We start from the raw sequence: 22,000 nt of genomic DNA, 5'->3' as shown, positions 1-22,000 counted from the left end.
TGCAGCCAAATCTAAGTCAGATGAGTCTTGCATGTACTGCTTTCTATATAAAACAAAATACATGGTGATTGTACATATCATGTAACAACTTGATTCTAATTGTGAAAAATATTATATATTTGTGTGATATCATTAAAAAAAAAAACTCCACACTATGAAACAGAGAAACCATTTAAGGGTACTTCAAACACTTTGTGGAAAAATAGAATCAAAAGATAAGCTGATTTTACTGCAAAAAAATGTAATACAAACCTAGTTTTCCCATAATATGAACTTTATACGAGCATTTTGAAGACCTCTCATATATGGTAGGCTGTTTCTTGCACAATTCAAGGAGGCACTATTCACAGTCTACAGTGATAAATTATTGAATGGCATATGTGCTTGTACAAGGATGGTAGATGGCTGAGTGGATGTTGTAATAGACTTTTGATTAGTCCACTTTAGTCAACCACTTTTAGCTATTACGATGTCCAGTTTCTCTGTGAACACAATCTTTGTAAAGCATTTTTAGTTTCCTTAGACTGACTGATTTATTTTTAAACTTTCAGTGGATTTTAAAAACCAATTTGACTTGAAAAGGATTATAAGAAGCCCAAAATAATTTTCTCTGAAACTTCAATGAAAATTGGAATTCCACTTCTCTTCTTAAAGAAACATTGGTTCCACTGGAAGAAAGTTACAAATACTTATTTCACACTTTCTTTCCTTATATTATAACACAGTTTTTCACTAGAAATCAATCCAAACATCTGCAACCAACTTATATTTGATCAAGGAGCTAAAACCAAGGACAGTCTATTCAACAAATGGTGCAGGGAAACTGGATTTCCACATGCAGGAGCATGAAGCAAGACCCCTACCTTACATCTTACACAAAAATCCACTCAACATGGATTAAAGATCTAAATCTATGACCCTGCACCATCAAATTATTAGAGAACATTGGAGAAACCCTGCAAGATATAGACACAGGCAAAGACTTCTTGGAAAAGACCCCAGAGGCACAGGCAGTCAAAGCCAAAATTGACAAATGGGATTACATCAAATTGAGAAGTTTCTGCATTGAAAAACAAACACTCAGCAAAGTGAAGAGGCAACCGACAGAATGGGAGAAATTATCTGCAAACTATGCAACTGATAAATGATTAATAACCAGAATATATAAAGAGCTCAAAAAACTTAAAACAATAAAACAAACAATCCAGTTAAAAATTACGCAAAGGATTTAAACAAGCATTCTTCAAAAGAGGAAATCCAAATGGCCAACAGATACATGAAAAAATGCTCAGGATCACTAGCCATCGGGGGAATGTGAATCAAAATCACAATGAGGTTTCATATCATCCACATTAGAATGGCTTTCATATAGAAATCAACAAATAGCAAATGTTGGCGAGGATGTGGGGAAAAAGGTACCTTAATCCACTGTTGGTGGGAATGTAAACTGGTATAGCCATTGTGGAAGACAGTATGGAGATACCTCAGAAATCTGAACATAGACCTACCATGTGACCCAGCCATCCCACTCCTGGGAAGTTACCCAAGGGAAATAAAATCAGTATATGAAAGAGTTATTTGTACCCCCATGTTTATTTCAGCTCAATTACAATAGCTAAGATATGGAATCAACCCAGATGTCTGTCAACTGAAGACTAGATAAAGAAATTATGGGATATGTACATTATGGAATACTACACAGTGGAAAAAATCTTGTCATTTGCAACAACATGATTTACACTGCAAAACATCATACTTAGTGAAGTAAGCCAGTCCCAAAATGACAAATACCATATGTTCTCCCTGATATGAGCACCTAAAAGGTAATCTACAGAAGTGAAATCGACACTATGAGATTCGATGAACAGGTTTCATACTATTTGTTGACCTCTTTCCTTAGTATAAGTTAATCTTATATGTGTAAAGTTAATTGAATATAGATTTTAGTAAAAATAAGAATGAGAATAGAAGAGGGAAGAAGAAGAATGGTGGGAGTGTGGATGGGAGGGAGAGTTCATGAGAAGAATCACTACGTTCCTGTAGTTGTATTTATGAAATGTGTGATGTTTGTATACCTTAAATAAAATTTTCTGTTAAAAAAACCCAAAAATAATATTTTCACATTCTTCCCCAACTGCCATCATACTGTTAGCTCCTTAATGTTTTATTAAATTGACTTTCTTTACTATATATAAATGCATGTATTTGAATTTTATATCTATGAAGTCACTGGGTTGGTTTCATAATATTGTATCTAACTCACTCACAGTAATTGACTGTAAAGATAGATAAAGCCTCCTTGTACAACACAAAAACCATGGGCCCTCAGCCGCATGCATGCCAGGTTTCAGGAAGCCCTGCTTAAGGCCATCTGTGCCTGCTGGTGGGGAACAGAGCAATAAGAAAGCATATGAAATCAAAGTTATACTGATATAAGTTCACAAAATAGATAACTCATTTGTAAAAATAACTCCAATGATCATAAGCTTCATATCCTTGGTAAGGTTTGACATAGATTTAGATTCACAAATTATTCATGTTCTGATATAATATTTGAAAAGTTTATTCTCACTGATCTTGAGTGACTAATATACTTTGCTTTTTTATATATTTTTATTTTATAATGGTATAAGAACCATATTTATAAAGCTCTAAGATTTGCTTCCATCTCAAATATGTATAAGTATTGAGGTTGTCCAAATTTCTCATCCATAAATTCATTATTCACTTCTCTGGGTCTCATTGACTCATTGCTGTGGGCTGTGATCTGGGGATAATGGGCTGGACAAGGAAGGAGTATGTGGGTGCCAGTGAGATTTGTGAGAACTTAGAAAGCTAGAGCTTTTGTACCAAGCCCCCAGACAGTACCTTGAATGCAGATGCCAGTTACCATCAGGCCCAAGTTCCCTAGCCTTCCTCCTGCAGCTTAACTCACAAGAGTCACAGCTGGCCCCACAAGAGTCTAAGCACTGGACACTAGAGGTCATTTGAGACCCTAAAAGATAATACTTCAGTGGCCAGTGTTGTCTCAAGGGGTTCTGCTTGGGGGAGCCCCAGATCTGGAAGGGGAATCCCAGGCATGGGGCAGAAAGTAACTTCTGCCTGCATGTAGGGCCCAGGATGGCTGAAGCCCACTTGTCCATCATACCAACCAGGAACTTGATGTAATCAGACCAGAAAACCAACCACTGTGACTCCAAGCAGCCCTTTATCACCCCACCAGAGGCAAACAGATAGCTGTCTATCTTTTTCCCCTTCTTCCTGACTCCCCCCTTCCTTATAGCCTCTTTAAAACTCCCCAAATACCCTCATCCAGGAGGGTGGTAATTCCTAAGACTTTGGTCTGCTACCCCTTCATCTGACAACAGATTAAAATTTTCTTTCCACAACCCTCAAACCTCCTCCTTATTATTTTATTTTGCCACGAGGGACAGAGACCAAGCATTTGATAACATCTGGCACCCTTGTATCTGGACATTCATCCCGATTTTCTGTGAAGGAGCTTGCTGCCGAGTTTGGCTTGAAAACCAGAGTCTCAGATGTCTTACTTATTTTTCCCCAATAAGGGGACATATTGCTTAAGTTCTTTATAAATAGTGATATACATCCCTGATATAAAAAGTACAGGACAGAATTAAGCTTTCTGGCTCTGGAGAACGTTGTCTGTATATCCCTCTCGGGGGCTCTGACAGCCAAGGGAAGCTGTGCTGAGATAGACCGAGATGTGTGGCCAGCTGGCTTCCACCAAGCCTGCATGTACTTGGCCCAATACTTCAGAAACTGGAGGAGGATGTGTATATTTTCTTTCCAATGAACTATAGTCTATTTAAATTTATGAAGTTAAAAAAAGAGAGAGCATGACAATTCTTTCGATATCTTTTATCTGTGTCTACCATTTAAGTAAATATCACCTACAGTTTTTAAACTGTTCCCTATTACTCTTACTTTCCCCAAATCTGTGATTCTTGTAGACCAAAATGTATTTGCTTTATCCTCCCATAACTAAAGTCCTAATTCTGTCACTTACAACTTTTCTGCTACAAATGGCTACAACAGCCAGGATGGGGCCAAGCAGAAGCCAGGAGTCTAGAACTCCATCTAGGTTTCCCATATAGAGACAGGGTAGCCGGGACTCAAGCAGTTGAACCATCTTCCATTGCTTTCCTAGGCACATTAGCAGGGAGCTGGATTGGAAGTGGATTCAAACAAGTACTCTCATGGGATGCCAGCACCACATGCAGAGGCTTAACCTACTGTGCTCCAATGCTGGCCCCCTACTATTTCAAATAAATAAACAAACAAACTTATAAATAATAAACCTGAATTGTTACATACATAATTGTTCTAAGATGATTTTAAGGATCATTACAAATATTTTATCATATATTTTCATAGCTTTATACAGATAATTTTTTGCATATTTATATCTCTGAGACTTGCCACACTGTTTAAATAATTTCACTCCTCTCTCCAAAATGTAGTTAAGTGTGTGTGCGTGTGTGTGTGTGTGTGTGTTGTTGGGAGGACATTTTTTTTTGTTTTAATTATTTATTTTATTTATTTGAGTTTTATGCTCATGGAGTTACAGAAAGGCATTTCACTGCATTAACTGCTATTTTAGTAGGAACTGCATAAATGGGTCAGCACTGTGAAGTAGTAGGTTAAGCCTCCGCCTGTGTCGCTGGGCATCTCATATGGGCACCAGTTTGGGCTCTGGCTGCTCCACTTCTGATCCATCTCACTGCTAATGGCCCAGGAAAGCAGTAGAAGATGGCTGAAGTATTTGGGCCCCTGCTCCCACATGGGAGACCTGAAAGAAGCTTCTGGCTCCTGGCTTTGGATTGGCCCATCTCCAGCCGTTGTGGCCATTTGGGGAGTGAAACAGTGGATGGAAGATTATCTCTCTCTTTCTCTTTCTCTTCTTTTCTCTGTTACTCTAACTCTCAAATCTTAGTGCAATGTATTTCTCACCAAACATCCTAAACTTTTTTTTTTTTTTTTTGACAGGCAGAGTGGATAGTGAGAGAGAGAGAGACAGAGAGAAAGGGCTTCCTTTTTGCCATTGGTTCATCCTCCAATGGCCGCTGCGGCCGGCGCATCACGCTGATCCAAAGCCAGGAGCCAGGTGCTTCTCCTAGTCTCCCATGCAGGTGCAGGGCCCAAGGACCTGGGCCATCCTCCACTGCACTCCCTGGCCACAGCAGAGAGCTGGCCTGGAAGAGGGGCAACCAGGATAGAATCTGGCGCCCCAACCGGGACTAGAACCCAGTGTGCCGGCACCGCAAGGCGGAGGATTAGTCTGTTATGCCACGGCGCCGGCCCCTAAACTGTTTTTCATAGAAAAGTAGTAGGAAAAGACAAAGCTCTTCAGATAATCTATTATTTCAGCATTAAGTTTTGCATGATTACATCACAAAATGTGTGATCCTTGTTAATGGTACCAAATCAAAATAATAAAAATAAAAAAAGGGAAAAAAATAACATGGACAAGTTTGAGGATAAAGGAAAGAGAAAGTCTAACCAAACAATAGATGAGGAGGTAGCAGACGCTACAGAGCGACCATTCTCATGAATGAGGTGCTTTGGGAGTTTCTAAGGAGGCCACAAGGAACGAGGAACTCATCTGATGAAATCGTGAAGGAGCTGCAAGCTTCTGACGTAGCTATGTCAAAAACAGAAATTCAGGTGCCAAGGCCTGTCACCAGATCCATGGCAATATATTCTTTCTCTTGTTCTGTCATGGTGATCCTTGAGGTCCACAGATGGTGAGATCAGACCTGGCCTGACCAGGCTGAGATAAGGACAAGGCACTGTGCATCTCAGGCCATGGGAGAGCAGGAAGCAGACCATCCAGCTCCAACAGATGCTCCGTATGAGACACCTGACAGTGTCACTTAGATGGAAATTTGACCAGGGAAGTTTATCAATGTTTGTGTAAGTTTGGTTAATTGCAGATTATTTATCAGAGCGATTCCCAAGGAAAAGAAAAGCGAAGAAATTTTTTATGAAATGAAGAAAGTTACAGAAGGAGTTGTAGATGTCACTGTATATCCAAGTGCAACTGATAAGACCAAAAATCGTGGCTTTGCATTTGTTGAATATGAATCTCACAGAGCTGCTGCTACAGCTAGAAGAAAACTAATTCAGGGAACATTCCAACTGTGGGGCCACACCCTTCAGGTAGATTGGGCTGACCCAGTGAAAGAGGTTCACGAGGAAATCATGCGGAGAGTTAAAATTCTCTATGTAAGGAATTTAATGACCTCAACTAGAGAGATCATTAAAGCAAAATTCAATAAATTCAAGCCTGGTGCCCTTGACCGAGAAAAGAAACTTAGAGAATATGCTTTTGTTCACTTTTTCAACAGAGAACATGCAGTGGCTGTTATATCTGTTATGAATAGCAAATGCATTGATGGAGCAGTATTGTGGTAATACTAGCAAAACAAGTAAATAAGGAAAACACTTGGAGACAGCATCTTAATGGTCAGCTTAGCCACAATTCTGAAAATCTGCTTGTGTTTTCTAACACAGAAGAATCACCCCAAAAACTCTAGGCAAGCTACCAACTTTTCCTGCTAGTCTTAACGGTTAGCATAGGCCAAACCCACCTGGAATTGAAAGGTGCATTTATCCTTTTTTTCCTGGAACAAATCTTACTCCAATTGGTATGTATTTTTTATCATTTCTTCATTCTTTTTATCGTCTCTTTATTCTTTCATCCCCGTGGTGTCAGCACCATTTAGAAAATTTGAAAGAAGCTTTTTTGAAAAGCAAGAGGAATCAGAGGTCCTTTGCTTCTATGATCAAAATAATAATGTCCCAGAATTCATTCTAGTAAGATCTCTGAAACACTGTATGAGTGAAAGAAATAAAATACTGACAAAACTATCAGGATTTGCCTTGCAGTAGAGGCTGAAGTTATCTTACCACAAATATACATCACTAGTATTTTGTATGCTTGGTCATTATGTTAAAACATGGTTATAATTTTAATGCTTTGTGTCTTTGAATTAAATTTCTGGCAATAAAGATGTGCACCAGAATTGCTTATATATTTATCTGCAGACTAAAATTTTCATCACAGATCTATAAATAGTCTTTCTCCTGTTAGTGCCACCCTCTCTTCTGGGACTCCCAGCATGCTTCCTCATACTTCAAGGCCTTATTCTTATCCAAGCTATGCCTTGTCACCAACAATAGCACTTGTTACTATCAGCTTTACACTTAATCATGACAAAAACCATTCATTTCCCTTAATTCTATGAGTAGTTAAAACTGTTTATGCTATTCTATACCTGGTCATAATTACAAAGTGGCTGATTTCTTTGTTCATCATCCCATTTAGATCTGGTCCAGAATTAAATACAAGCATTTGTATTTTGGGGCCAGCATTTTGGCACAGAGAGATAAGCTGCCACCTGCAATGCAGACATCCCGTAGGGTCACTGGTTCAGGTCCCCAGCTGCTCCACTTTCTATCAAGCTCCCTGTTAATGCACCCAGGAAAGCAGAGGAAGACAGCCCAGTGCTGGGCCCCTGCATTCACATGGGAGACCCACATGGAGTTCCTGGCTCCTGACTTCAGCCTGGATGAAGCTTCTGGCTCCTGGCTTCCACCTGGCCCAGCAGATGGAAGATTCTCTCTCTGTCTCCTCTCTAGCTCTGCCTTTCAATAAGTAAATTAAAAAAACTGTACTTTGTATAAAGCTGTTTTAAAAGAGAATCCAAAGGACTGTCACTAGCTTGACAGTGGGGACAATCCTAGGAAGTATGAAGAAGGCATCTTTTCTCTGGTGGAGCTGAGCTTCCTGCAGTCAGTTTGTAACAGAGAGACTGGTAATCGTGAGCCATCTGCTCCTGACTGGCAGTCCCGTGGATGCACACACTGAAGAACTCAGACACACAGAAAGAATTAAGACACATAAGAAAGAATTAAGACATTTTTCTGAAAGTGAACTTGAATTAAAAGTGGAAAATCTGGGGGTGGAGAAAATTTAAAAGCTTAACTATTATATTTTGATGATCCTTATGAAAGCATAGGATTGATTGTACTGCATGCAGACAAGTGACTGAACTTCACATCTGGTTACCAAGCTTTGCTATGGAAAAGACTGGGGAGAAGCAAACAAAAAAGCAAAATCACAGGTTTGTAGGTGATGAGTACATCTTCCCCTCCCTTGTCACATTCTCACCTTATGAGTAACCATGAATCTGCAATTGTAAAGAAAACACATCTTCCTTTCCCTTTTCACACTCCTAACAGGTGCCAACTGCTGATCTTGTGACTGATCAGAATGTCTGACATGAGAAGGATGTATGCCTGAGAGTTTGGGGGCTAATGACAGGGAAGTGACTAGAATGGCAGACATCAGACAAGGAAGGAATTTATGACCACTGGCTACAAACATTTGAAATTCATATCAAAGAAGCCTCCAGCTAAACAGTGTCAGGATGACTGTGGAGCAGACCCAGGAACCTGCCTGACAACAGCCAGACCATTGTCTTCCCTAGCCTCTCCCAACTCCCCTTCTGCTTTCAAAGTCCTCCTGCTAACTTCCAAGTGGGAAAATGTGCTCTTGCGACTGAAGATACCTGCTTTCCCACCAAGAGGCTTATCTCTTGAATCAGTCTGTCCCCTTGCAGCAACTCTCATCTGGTGATCTGGCTGTCCAGGGATGAGTAGCCAGAGATTATGGTATCACAGGTAGTTTTGCAGCTAAAATAAAACTGTATAAAAGGAAAGTCACCAGGTGGCACAGGGGAGCCTGTGAAGAAGCAGGTGGGCCTCAAGTGTGCACCCACATATTCCTACAGTCTCTCAGAGTGCCGTGGCCAGTGACTGGGGAGACAAAGCACCCGGGAAACTGCCCTCCAGAGCCATCAGTCTGGATCTAAGTTCCTCCAACTGGAACCAAGCCCCTCTGGTGCAGATTCTAGAGTCTGTTAGGTCTTCATCTCACGCAGTCTCCCAGCTGCTTTTCCTTAGCTTAAATTTTCCTTGCCCTGCTTTTATGATTGCAAATCCACCCCTTACTAAAATTGACTCACTGTATTGAGGGAGTTGTACAGATGGTACAGTGGTACAAGGTCCCTGAACACAAGAGTCAGGAGGTCATTTATCTCTCCTACAGATAACATCTTGATGTTTGTCTTGAGAGATTTCCAGGAATCCCAGCCCCAAGCAAAGAGTAATTACTGTTAGGAAATTTTTATCTATGGGTCCATATACACCCTGACACCATCCTAGGCTCTAGCCCCTGCCGCCATTTCTGGAAGCCAGGCGGCCACATGGCCCAACCACTGGTGTCAAGCTCCACCCCCATCCTAATGGGATTCAAGCTCCTGCTTCCCTGCCTGCCCTCTGGCAAAGTTTTAAAAGGACCTGTTCCTGAAAGGGGCTTTCTTGGCTCCTCTCGTCTGCTCTCCTTGTCTCATCTCTCTTCTCTCTGCTCTCTCTCTTCTCTCCTCGCTAGCTCCTCTCCTCTCCGTCTTTCTCTTATACTCTCCTTCTCTCTCTTTTTCCCTCTTCGCCCCTTCCCTCTGGTCTACTGGGTTTTCCCCAATAAACCCTTTCCCTTACTCCAGTGTTTGGTGTGTTTTGTGATGGGCTAACAATTACCACCTGAGTGTGTTTTAGGGATTGGGAGCCCCCCCCCCCCCCAAGCCTATATTGTGGGGCTCAGGAGGTCCAGCCGGGCTCAGAGATGTCCCCAGTGCCAAATCAAAATAACAAGGACAAGGTCTGAGGGTTACAGAAACAGGAGCTTGAGCTGTTGACAGATAAGAGGATAGCAGACCTCTGAGGTTCAAGAACTTCTACCCTCCTCAGTGTGGGTGTTGGGATTTTTAAAGAAGCTGTTAGGAAGGGGGAGTCAGGAAGAAGGAGGACAAAGGCCAGGGACAGCTGTTTGTTTGCCTCTGGTCAAGTGATAAGGGGCTGGTTGGAGTCTGATCTGGTTCCATCAGCTGATGTCCAAGTTCCTGGTTGGTATGATGGACAAGTGGACTTCAGTCCCTGGGCCCTTCATGCAGGTTGAAGTTACTTTCTGCCCCAGACCTGGAATTCTCCCAAACAGAACCTCTCGAGACAACACTGGCCACCAAAGTATTATCTTTGGGAGACTCAAATGACCTCATGAGTCCAGTGCTTAGACTCTTCTAGGGCCAGCTCTACCACCCCCTCAACTCAGTGAGTTCAGCTAAGGAGGGTGGCTGGGATACTGGGGCCTGATGGTATCTTGCATCTGTAGTCAAAGCACTATTTGGGGGCTCAGTTCCAGAGAGGTTCTGGCTAGACTTAGTCCAGGTCTTGTCCTGCAGCACACAGGAATGTAACTGAGAGATGTAGATAGAAGTGGGCCAATGACAGAATTTGTTGCAAGGCAAACAGATAATACACAGTCAGAAGTGAGTGCAGGCTACCTCATGCTAAGGGATGGGGCCTGAGGCAGGCCTGATTGAAAGTTCAGAGGAGGAGGGCTTGGGGCAGAGTTTCAGCACATGTAGTGATCCCCAGGAAGATGTCATGGCGGAACGTGAGGCTTAGCTGCATGATAGGGAGTGGGTATGCCAACGCTTCAGCCGTGCTGAATTGACACAGAAGATGCTGTTGGGTGATGCACATGACTTCTCAGTATTGGCAATCCTTAGGTCTTCACCGTTTTTTTTTTTTTTACAGCCAGACCGAATTAATTCAGAGAAAATAAATTCGTAGAGGTGGGTGACCAACTGCCCCAACTGCTGGTGTGCACATGATGGAACATGTAGCAAAAGGCCCCGACCCCCAGGGGCCGAGCCTTTTTACATTTTAGGAGAGCTGGGGCTGGGGCTGGGGCTGGGGCTGGGGGATAGCAGGTGGAGGGGAATTCCTGGAACTGGTCTTTCAGTGACCCTGAGGGCTGCGGTATGAAGACAACAGGGTGTGAGACCTAATTGAGATTCAAGGGCAAGGAATACATTCCAATGTTTATCTCTCTGTTGGGCAATGAGCAAGGATGGCTTAGGCTTATGTCTTTGTTCATTCAATCCTGACTCTGAGTATAGGAAAGGAGAAGGGGCACCAATATCAACAGGAGCCCGCTTTGCCATCATCAAAAGAACACAATACTGTTGACCAATCAAAGGCCAGCCACGAGCACTGTGTGTTGACACATGAGCTGAACACACACCTCTTACCTCAACTTCAGTCTTTAAGAACTTCTGCCCCAACCCCTGGAGGAGCCCAGGAATTAAGCAATAGCTACAAGGCCCCTTGCTCTGTGCTTGGCAATGAATACCGACTTTCTTCCACGAACCTGATGTCGATGTCAGTGATTAGCTTGCTGTGCATTGGACAAGCAGACTCAAGTTTTGTGGTTTCTACAACACTGTACGTTTTAAACACATTTTTAAAAGATTTAAAAAAAAAAAAAAAGGTAGGAGGTGAATTGCTTCAATCAGAAAAACAAAAGCAATCAAAAATCTGCCCTAAAGTGGAATTGATTATCAAGTAGATAGTACAAGTAGTGTGAGATGATAGACCACAGTGGTCTTGTTAACAAGGTTTTCATCTCTAGAGACAAAGAAAATGAGAGAAGTGAAAAGATCAGATAAAGCAGGAAATAGGACAGAACACTGCCAGCTTCAAGGATCCAGTTTAGCCACCTTTTGCTGCTGCTTAGCTCACATCCACTGTGATTTGCAGATCAGTTTTCAGAAGAAGGGCAAACACACTTCCCTTGAGAGTTCACTCTCACTTTGAATTCAAATGCCCCTTTTATCAAAGGCCTGGAATGCAAGCAGCCACTGGTTTCCACAACAAGCTCACCACTAGGGTGCAGTCTTAGCTCAGCTGCGTCTTTGAGAACATCTAGCTATTCACAAGCAGTTTGCTGTTCTTAGTGATGAAACACATTTCACTTCTGCCTCAAGACAAAAGCTGAGGGGAGTCATGCTCCTTTTATCAACCAATTCCATAGCCTGAGAGACCATGGCAGAAAAAAAAAAAAAATCAAACACCCGTTTTTCAAGAGCATCAAAACACACAAATCACCCCTTCAAGAAATTCTCACTCGTCAGCAGGCAGTCTCTCAAGTGCTTCCTTCCTTCCTCCTTCCCTCCCCCTCGCTCTCTTCCCTTCCTCCTTTCTTTTTAAAGATTTTACTTATTTATTTGAGAGAAGGAGAGACAGAGAGAGAGGCAGAGGCAGAGAGAGAGAGGGAGAGACAGAGAGAGAGGGGGAGAGGCAGAGAGAGAGGGAGAGATGGGGGGTGAGACGGGGGGAGAAAGGGAGAGACAGAAGGAGAGGGAGAGACAGAGAGAGAGAGGGAGAGACAGAGAGAAAGAGAGGGAGAGACAAAGAGAAAGAGGGAGAGACAGAAAGAGAGGTCTTTGGAGCCTTCCTCCAGGGCTCGTGGTCCTGTGGAGAGGAGAAAACCACTCCCTGGCTACTTCAGTAGGACTGACAACCAAGGAGCAAGTCAGTCACGATCACTGTCCTTGTTCCCATTCCTTTCCTGAATCCTAACCCCCTCAAGTCAGACTCAGTCCCGCTGTACTGATTCTTTGCAAAGTTCTCCCTTCGGCACTCATGGTGGGCACTTCCACCAGCATTTCCCCAAATGAGCTGCATGCACTATTTACTCTTTAACCCCTAAAGACATATTTTAAATTAACAAATTAATTTAAATTTAATTTAAATTAACAAAATTCTATGTATTTATTAATTTGAGAGGCAAAAAGAGCGCTCCCATCTGCTGCCTCACTCCCCAAACGCCCAAATGGCCTGTGCTGGGCTGGGGTCAGAGCCAGGAGCCAAGCAGCCAGTGCAGCTCTCCGCCTGAGTGGCAGGAGGCCAGCTACTTGAGCCATCACCGCTGCCTCCAGGGGTCTGCATCAAGGAAGCTGGAGTCAGGAGCCAGAGCACAGAAGCAAACCCAGGTACTCTGACACAGGACACAGGACAAGCTTGCCAACCCCAGAGGAACTTGATACTTTTTGTTTTTAAAGAGAAAACTCAGAGATGAAAAAGAAAACAAGGAAATGAAACAATGCCTTATTTACAATGCATCTGAATACTTTTGAATACTTTCCAAGTGTTAAGTGCCCATATTTGTGTTCCTGGGATGATCTACAAATTTTGTGGATGTTTTAGAAGGAGGAGTGATAACCATCATGTTTTCTGGAGGAAATATTAGATTTTTAGTTTGGAATACACATATTGTTAATAATTTCTAGCAATTAAAAAAGTAACAAATTACAACTTTTAAATAGGTCACACAAAATCACAACTCCCTAAAACAGATAGCAAGTGGTAATGATCATGTAAAATAGAGAACAAACATCGGGAGTCTGTTACAAGCCAGATCTCATAGTTGGTGTTGCCCTGCACTGTTTCCGATCCGGAAATGTACATTCTTTTATCATACAAACAATCCACTTTGCATGGTGGTACAGGACTTCGAAAACCATCTAGGAAGCTGAAAGTGTACAAAGACTTCTAAATAATCAATAGGGAAAACTAGAATTGTTCCATGACTTGAAAACATTTTTGCCAGAACTTTAAAAGTTCATCTACTGTTGTTTACACATGTATATGGAAATTCAGAAATGTGTAAAACAAGCAAGTTCACGTATTGTGACTTAAAACATGGAAAGCATAAAGTGTTTTATTTACTTATTTAAAAACCCAATCAAGAATAGTTTGATGGGTTCCACCTTCCTGTCATATAACTTACAATGCATCTTTTCTATGGAGTGTGGGTCAACTTTACAATATTTCATCCTTTGTGCTTTCAATATCCTGAAATATCCTTAAGACTTGCTTTATAAGGCTTTTGTTTTGGCTTGGTCTTTGCCAGCATCACTTCCTCTAAGACATCTTCATCTTTTTCATGACCATGACTCCCTCCTGTGTTGGTAAGTCCGCCTCACTGAGTTCCTCCGGTTACCTACACGGAGTCTTACACTCAGCTATTTCTCCTATGACTCCATTTTTGGTCTACGTAATCTGCATTTCCACCATTACTGCTTTTCATTTTTTTGATGTACTCTGTCTTTTTTAGCCAATATCTTCTTTAGATTAGCTGTTTTAAAAAGTCTGTCACCCGAAGGGCAGGCAAGTGGCACAATGGCTTAAGTTGGAATGGTGGAGTGAACATGGGAACAACCAGAAATGTAGCATCAGAGGAACCAGGCAGCTCGGTCATGCAGGATTCCCTCCCCTCCCCTCCCCTTCTTTCTTAAGATTTATTCATTCAAAAGGCAGAGTGACAGAGAGAGAGAGAAAGGACACAGAGAGATCTTCTTATGCTGGTTCACACCCCTGAACAACAAGGGCTGGGCCAGGAACTCCAATCAGGTCTCCCATATGGATGGCAGGGGCCCAAGCACTTGGGTTGTCACCTGCTGCCTTCCCAGCAGGCGTAGGAAGAAGCTGGACCAGAAGTGGAGCAGCTGGGACTCAAACCAGCACTCCAACAAGGATGCTGGAATCAAAGCATCAGCTTGAGCGGATGTGCCAGAATGCCAGCCTGTGCACGATCGTGTATTTTGGCTTTTATTCTCAGGGAGATGGGTAACTACTAGACGATTTTGAGCAGAGGATTATGGTGTAGGAGATGCAAGACCCTCCTTTCTCTTTCTCAGGTGTGGAAGTGAATGGAAAGGAGACACAAGAAAGAGGGGTGGGGACTGATGACAGCACCCATGGGAATCAACTTCTGCCTGGCTTTGGCCTGGAGACAGGCAGGTGCATCAGCTAAGCGAGGAAAAGAACCAAGGCAGAGGAACTGCTTTTGCGCTACTCCCTGGAAGGAGGTTCCCTCAGGCTGCTCCCCAGCCTACCTCCCCACCCAGCCAACAAGGAGCAGTGGCATCCAGAGGGCAGGTTGATACAGCTTAGTCAGAGAGAGGACAAGATCGTTACCTTTCCCAAGCTACCTCCAGTCCTGAGCTCCTGAGTGGCACAGACTGGACCTGTACGTACCCAGGGCCTGGTCGAGATCCTTTTCAAGGGATGGCCATGGCAGGGAAGGTGGCCATGACCAGAAGGTAGCTACTGGGTGGACTTCCCAGGCAGGCCTACTGAAAGCAGTTGCAGTGTGGTCTCTGGATGGCCAAAGTGAGCATCCCTATCACCCAGGAGCTTGTTAGAAATGGAAACTTTTACGCCTCACCTCAAACTTGCTTATTCAGAACTTCCAGAGTGGGGCCCAAGGATTTGTGTTTTATTTATTTAGTTTTTTAAAGATTGATTGATTTATTTGAAAGTCAGAGTTAGACACAGAGAGGAGAGGCAGAGAGAGAGAGAGAGAGAGAGAGAGAGAGAGAGAGGTCTTCCATCCACTGGTTTACTTCTTAATTAGCATCAATGGCTGGAGCTGCTCCGATCCAAAGCCAGGAGCCAGGAGCTTCCTTTGGGTCTTCCACTTGGGTGCAGGGGCCCAAGGACTTGGGCCATCTTCTACTGCTTTCCCAGGCCATAGCAGAGAGCTGGATCAGAAGTGGAGCAGTCGGGCCTTGAACTAGCACCCATATGGGATGCCGCCACTGCAGGCGGGGGCTTTACTCACTACGCCACAGTGCTGGCCCTGGGATTTGTATTTTAATAAGCTCTCTAGATGGTTCTTACTCACGTTAAAGTTTGAGAAGCACTAGTCCAAAGTGCCTGTAAGAGCTAAAAGTCAGGCTAAGCCAGTGAGTACAACAGGAAGCTTCATCCGAGCCAGTAAGTACCAGTGTCCTACTTCAGTCCCCAAGCACAGTTGAGGTCTTGCCCAGCATGAACAGCAGCCAGCAAATGCGGCACACTTGGGGACCCAAAGAGCCTGTCTTCCCGCTCTGCCCTCAAGCCACACAAGCCACATACCTCTCTGCTCACATAAACACACCTGCCCTCTGTAGGGAGTCAGAGGTTCGTTAAGAGTCTGGGTCTTATGTAGAACTCCACCACTACCTAGAAGAACTGTTTCAAATACTGGATAGAACTTCAAATTGGATTGTTCTGCTTTCCTAAGCAGTGGACGGTGAACACGGGAGAGGACCAAATCAGCGAAAAAGCTACAAGTTACCTGCACATTTAAATTACTGTGATACTTTTTCTTTTTCTTTTTTTTTTTCAATCTTTTTTTTTTTTTTTTTTGACAGGCAGAGTGGACAGTGAGAGAGAGAGACAGAGAGAAAGGTCTTCCTTTTGCCGTTGGTTCACCTTCCAGTGGCCGCCGTGGTAGGCACGCTGCGGCCGGCGCACCGCGCCGATCTGATGGCAGGAGCCAGGTGCTTCTCCTGGTCTCCCATGGGGTGTAGGGCCCAAGCACTTGGGCCATCCTCCACTGCACTCCCTGGCCACAGCAGAGAACTGGCCTGGAAGAGGGGCAACCGGGACAGGATCGGTGCCCCGACCGGGACTAGAACCCGGTGTGCCGGCGCCGCAAGCCGGAGGATTAGCCTGTTGAGCCACAGCGCCGGCCTAAATTACTGTGATACTATACCTTCACATGTTTTGTGAGTCTCCAAGACTGAAAGACTGTATAACATTTCCATATTTAGTCCAGCACAGAAGTCTACCTTTTATGTCTCCAAGAATAAGTACCGCTAACTCTGATTTTGTACTTGCTATCTGCCAGGGACTGTGTTGAGTAAAAGTACCTCACAGTGACACTGTAGAATGACACTGGAGTAGTTTCTATTCTCATTCCCATTGTCACAGAGGCGAGTTTCAGTGAAGCCCACGAAGTGCAAGTCTCAGGGATCCTCACTTGCACAGTCCCCTTCTAAGGCCCTGTATCTTATTTGTGTGTACTATTTTGCATGTTTGTTTTAAGGACACCTCTACATTTCAGCCCCACCCTGCCTGGCCACTTCACTGCCACCTACATGACCGGAAGGTCCATGGAATAGGACCTGTCTGGTAAACACACCATTTGCATTTGCCACTTGCATTTTGGACACAGGGAAATTTATTCAAAGTCAAGTCTTACCACTACTGAGCTGCAGGAGCTGGGATTTGAGCTCTGGCCATCTGACAGTGCACCCCTCTGTCCTTAATCACTAGGTAATACTCCCTCACTCCAGCTTGATGCGTTATTTCCTTAATATGCTTGTTTTGGAGCTCCTTTAGTAGACAAGGTAAGGAGTTCTGAGGAAAAGGATGACTCTGCCTACATAAACTCATAGAAAGTTAAATAACTATGTAGGAGTTTACACATAAAGCAAAAGAAGTTCTGGACCAGGTGGGAAAGTAAGCCCAGGCTACTGGCTCCTACAGCATGCCCAACTCTGGGCTGCCCAACAGACACACATGGAAATGTAGGAAACCCAAGTCAGGGCTCTGCAACGGGAATGAGCCCTGTGAGTGGTCCTTAGGAGTCAGGAGGCAGCTCAAGTCTCAATGCAGACCGAATACGGGGGTGGAGGAGAGGGAGAGGGCCACAGCTTGGGATACAGATTGGGATATGACTGCTTGGTAATGGCACATTTTGCACATTCTCCTGTGGGAACCTGAAACTGGAGTTGTGATCACGGACAGTCGAGAGCATAGTGGGAATATACTTGTATTTAATGTTGTCAGTCTGACTGGGGCTTGCAGGCTTGTGTAGAAATTAGAGCTATGCAAAATAAGGCATTTGGTGTGCATCAACACACACACACACACACACACTGCACGAGTACGGAGCTCCCCTGGCACAGAATGCTGCCTGTGATGTTGACCTCATGGGGCAGGAAGGCACGAGCACCCCATTTGGGGGAGCTGCATGGAGAGAGCTGGAGTTGGAGGTGAGAGCACGGTGCCCAGCCGGCTCCGGAGCACGTCCCACTTCCTCGTTCTCTGACTAGGAGAGGCGATTGTAAAGGAAGGCATTTACTCTGAGGCATGGACACGGCCTCTTGCGGAGGGAACTGAGGATATCCCATGCGGGAAGTAGATACCTTGAAAGGGAAAATAAGAAATGGAACCCAAATTAAGGTTGGTGCACTCCCCTCCTTCTCTTTCTTTTTTGTAATCCACACCCACACCAGTTCCCCTTGGGACACGGAAGCCAAGGCTTTGGCTTCTGTTCAAGGGAAATGTCACTAACCCAGGCAGTTGGAAACGAAAAATAATTAGATTTAGGAGGACACAGGCATTCGAAATAAAGATAAATGGAAACAAATTTTGACAGCCTTGAACCATACCAAAGACTGACAACATTCTGAAAGCTTTCTGTGGCAAAACAAAGACAGAGGGGCTGGTGTGGTGACACAGTGGGTAAAGGTGCCAACTGCAGTGCTGGGATCCCATATGAGTGTCCGTTTGAGTCACGGCCGCTCCACTTCCAATCCAGCTCCCTGCTAATACTCCTGGGAAAGCAGCAGCGGATGGCTTAAGTACTTGGGGCCCTGCTTTCCAAGTGGGAGACCAGGATGGAGTTCTTGGCTTCTGGCTTCAGCCTGGCCTAGTCTCAGCTGTTGCAGTCATTTGGGGAGTTAACCACCAGATGGAAGCACTGTCTCTCTTTCTTTCTCTGTCCCTCCTCCATTGTCTCGCTCTCTTACACCATGTCTCCCTGTGGCTCTGTAGCTCTTCCTTTCAAATAAATAAATAAATCTTTAAAAAAAAAAAGAAGAAAGATGGAAGATAGGAAGGATATGCATGAAAGAGAGGGAGAGGAAAGAGGAAAAGGAAAAAAGGGGAAAGAATAAAGAAAGGAAATTTTAAACAAAAATCACACTAAACAAGAATCAGACAGGCATTAGACTTTTAGTAGCAGTACTAGTTAGAAGAAAATGGAGTTTTAAAGTTTGTAAGGAAAACTTAGAATCTTCTTTTTCCAGCTAAATTATAATTCAAACATGAGGAGAAATAGATATTTCAGAAATTATCTCATACATCCCTTTTGAGATAATTTATATGCCATACTCTAGGAAAAGAGATGAATCCAGGAGCAGGTAGCGAGATATGTTAAGTATGAATAAGCTGGGGCTGGTGATGTGGTGTAGTAGTCTCAGCTTCTGGCTGTAACGCCGGCATCCCATATGGGTGCTGGTTCGAGTCCCGGCTCCTCCATTTCTGATCCTGCTCCCTGCTGAAGGTCTGGGAAAGCAGTAGAAGATGGCCCAAGCCCTTGGGCCCCTGTACCGATGTGGGAGACCTGAAGAAGCTCCTGGCTCCTGGCTTCAGATCGGTCCAGCTCCAGCCATTGTGGCCATTTGGGGAGTGAACTAACGGACAGAAGAACTCTCTCTCTCTGTCTCTCCCTCTCTGTAACTCTGCCTCTCAATTAAATAAATAAATCTTTAAAAAAATATGGATAAGCAAAGAATTGTGGACTTTATTATTGTCTAGATGAGAAATTACTACAAATAAATCCATTTAGTCTATATGAATCTGGAATTAAAATGATAAATGAATTATAAGAGCTAGTGGTGTACTGGATGTAGATCAAAATGTGCTAAGAATAAGATTATTGATTTGTTTGGGGAAAAGACTGAGATATTGATAAACTTGGGATATTATCCTGGTGCAGTAACTTAAGGGTGAACACTAGAAGAATAAACAAGTAACTTTCAAAACAGCAGAAACAAATTTGCTTATCCAATAGATGACAGGAAAGGAGAAAAAGAAACACAAAGAAGAAAACATGGGTTTTATATAATTTCCTTGAAACAGGGTCTTAATGGCTGACAATTTGTTTTGGACAGAATCCCAAAGCATAGGAGCAGGGGACTGGGAAGAGTGACAGAGGAAGCAAGGAAAACCCATGTGGGGGTGCGCTGGCAACTTGATCACCATACTCATAGTGACACTTGGGCCTCAATCCACCAGGGACTTTGGAGGAGTCAGGTAGAATGCGCTTCAGGATTTATTTATGCGCCAGCTCCGACGCTGCATCAACTCACGTGTCTTCATTGGCGTTACTTAGTCTGTACTTCTTGGTTTTCCCATATGTCACAATGATGGGAGGTTTTGCAGGTGTGCCAGGCAGGGGCAGTGGAGAAAGCAAGAGACCCCCAGTGCAGCTGAGACGGTGCATGGTCAGATTATGTCTGCATGTGCATGGTGGCTTTAGCAAAGGCTGAAGCAAAAAGATGACCCAACGGTGCAGCCATATCTGCAATGATAATCACAGGAAATGCACTTACACTCATTAGGTTAAATGCAGCACTGTCTTACCGAAACTTCAAAGGAGGTACATAGAAATATTAACACACACACACATCCAAACACACACAAACATGTGTGCTGGGGGCCTTTTCTGAGACTCTAGCCCTTTGTTGGGTTATCTTCTCAGTAAGTACACAAACTAACTAAGGGGAGCATGAGGAAAATTTCAATGTACTTAGGAATGAACGAAAAGGCATATCAAGAGAAAAAGAAGTTGTGGATAATCAACATACTGAAGGAAACATGAAAGTAGTCGAAGGAAAGCAGGTTTTTTTAAATAATGAAAGAATATGATGAATTTTTGCTAGTTATTAAATTAGAAATACATTGAAAGAAGTTTTGGAAAAAGATATAATTTCAAAATTTCCCAAGATGGAAGAAGACTTGTATAGAATAATAGGAACTAAGGATATCTAGACAGTTATTTTTCATTTTTAAACATTTTTATTTGAAAGGCATAAAGATCTCCCATCTGCTGGATCATTCTCCAAATGCCTGCAATAGCCAGGGCTGAACAAGGGCAAAGCCAGGAGCTAGGAACTCAATCCAGGGCTCCCACATGGGTGGCAGTGTCTCAAGTTCTTGAGCCATCATCACCTGTGGCTTTCATGGTGTACATTAGCAGGAAGTTGGTAGCTGGAGCTGGGACCAGGGCTCAAACGCAGACACTTCAATATGGGATGTGGGCCACACAAAAAGCCTGCCTCTAACCCATTGTTTAAAACCAGAAAAAAAATATTGTTAAAAAAATTTGGCTAAGTTGGCTGGCGCTGTGGCTCGCTTGGTTAATCCTCCACCTGTGGCGACGGCATCCCATATGGGTACTGGGTTCTAGTCCCGGTTGCTCCTCTTCCAGTCCAGCTCTCTGCTGTGGCCCAGGAAAGCCGTGGAGGATGGCCCAAGTGCTTGGGTGCCTGCACCCATGTCAGAGACCAGGAGGAAGCACCTGGCTCCCGGATTCGGATCTGCGCAGCGCCGGCCGTAGCGGCCATTTGGGGGGTGAACCAACAGAAGGAAGACCTCTCTCTCTCTGTCTCTCTATCTCACTATCTAATTCTATCTGTCAAAAAACAAACAAACAAACAAACAAAAAAAAAAAACTTGGCTAAGTCTAGATTGTTTTACAAATAAGGTCCACAAGAAACCTAGAAGCCTCAATTAGTAGAAAAGCTACCAATTCATTTTTGTAATGCTAGTGTAGTCTTCAGGGCAAACCTAATTTGATTAAAAAAAAAAAAAAGAAAATGATAGGCCAATTTCACATGAAAACTAGATGTAAAAATCCTAAAGAAAATGGGAACTGAATTCAATGTGCTGCAAGTAATACAACACATTATGACCAAGTAGGCCATTCACAGGAAGGCCGGATCTAAAGGAGGAAAGTTATATGACCAGCTCAACAGATAAAGACAAATAGTTTTTTTTTTTTTAATTTTTATTTTTGACAGGCAGAGTGGACAGTGAGAGACAGAGACAGAGAGAAAGGTCTTCCTTTTGCCGTTGGTTCACCCTCCAATGGCCGCCGAGGTAGCGCGCTGCGGCCGGCGCACCGCACTGTTCCGATGGCAGGAGCCAGGTGCTTCTCCTGGTCTCCCATGGGGTGCAGGGCCCAAGGGCTTGGGCCATCCTCCACTGCACTCCCTGGCCACAGCAGAGAGCTGGCCTGGAAGAGGGGCAACCGGGACAGGATCGGTGCCCCGACCGGGACTAGAACCCGGTGTGCCGGCGCCGCTAGGCAGAGGATTAGCCTATTGAGCCGCGGCGCCGGCCGACAAATAGTTTTGTAAAGTTTAACAACTATATATGAAAGACAGGTTTTAGGAAATCTAATGATGCAAGGGAATTCCTTTGCTATGACAAAATTATCAAAGAATCA

General features: G+C 43.8%; 1 pseudogene; it reads left to right on the top strand.

The window, feature by feature from the left end:
* Positions 1 to 5,898: 5,898 nt before the first annotated feature.
* Positions 5,899 to 6,838, top strand: LOC133763237 (probable RNA-binding protein 46; annotated as a pseudogene).
* Positions 6,839 to 22,000: the final 15,162 nt, after the last annotated feature.

This window comes from Lepus europaeus, chromosome 1 (genome assembly GCF_033115175.1).
Source record: "Lepus europaeus isolate LE1 chromosome 1, mLepTim1.pri, whole genome shotgun sequence".
Classification (NCBI taxonomy): Eukaryota; Metazoa; Chordata; class Mammalia; order Lagomorpha; family Leporidae; genus Lepus; species Lepus europaeus.
This window is presented reverse-complemented; position numbering and strand designations above follow the sequence as displayed.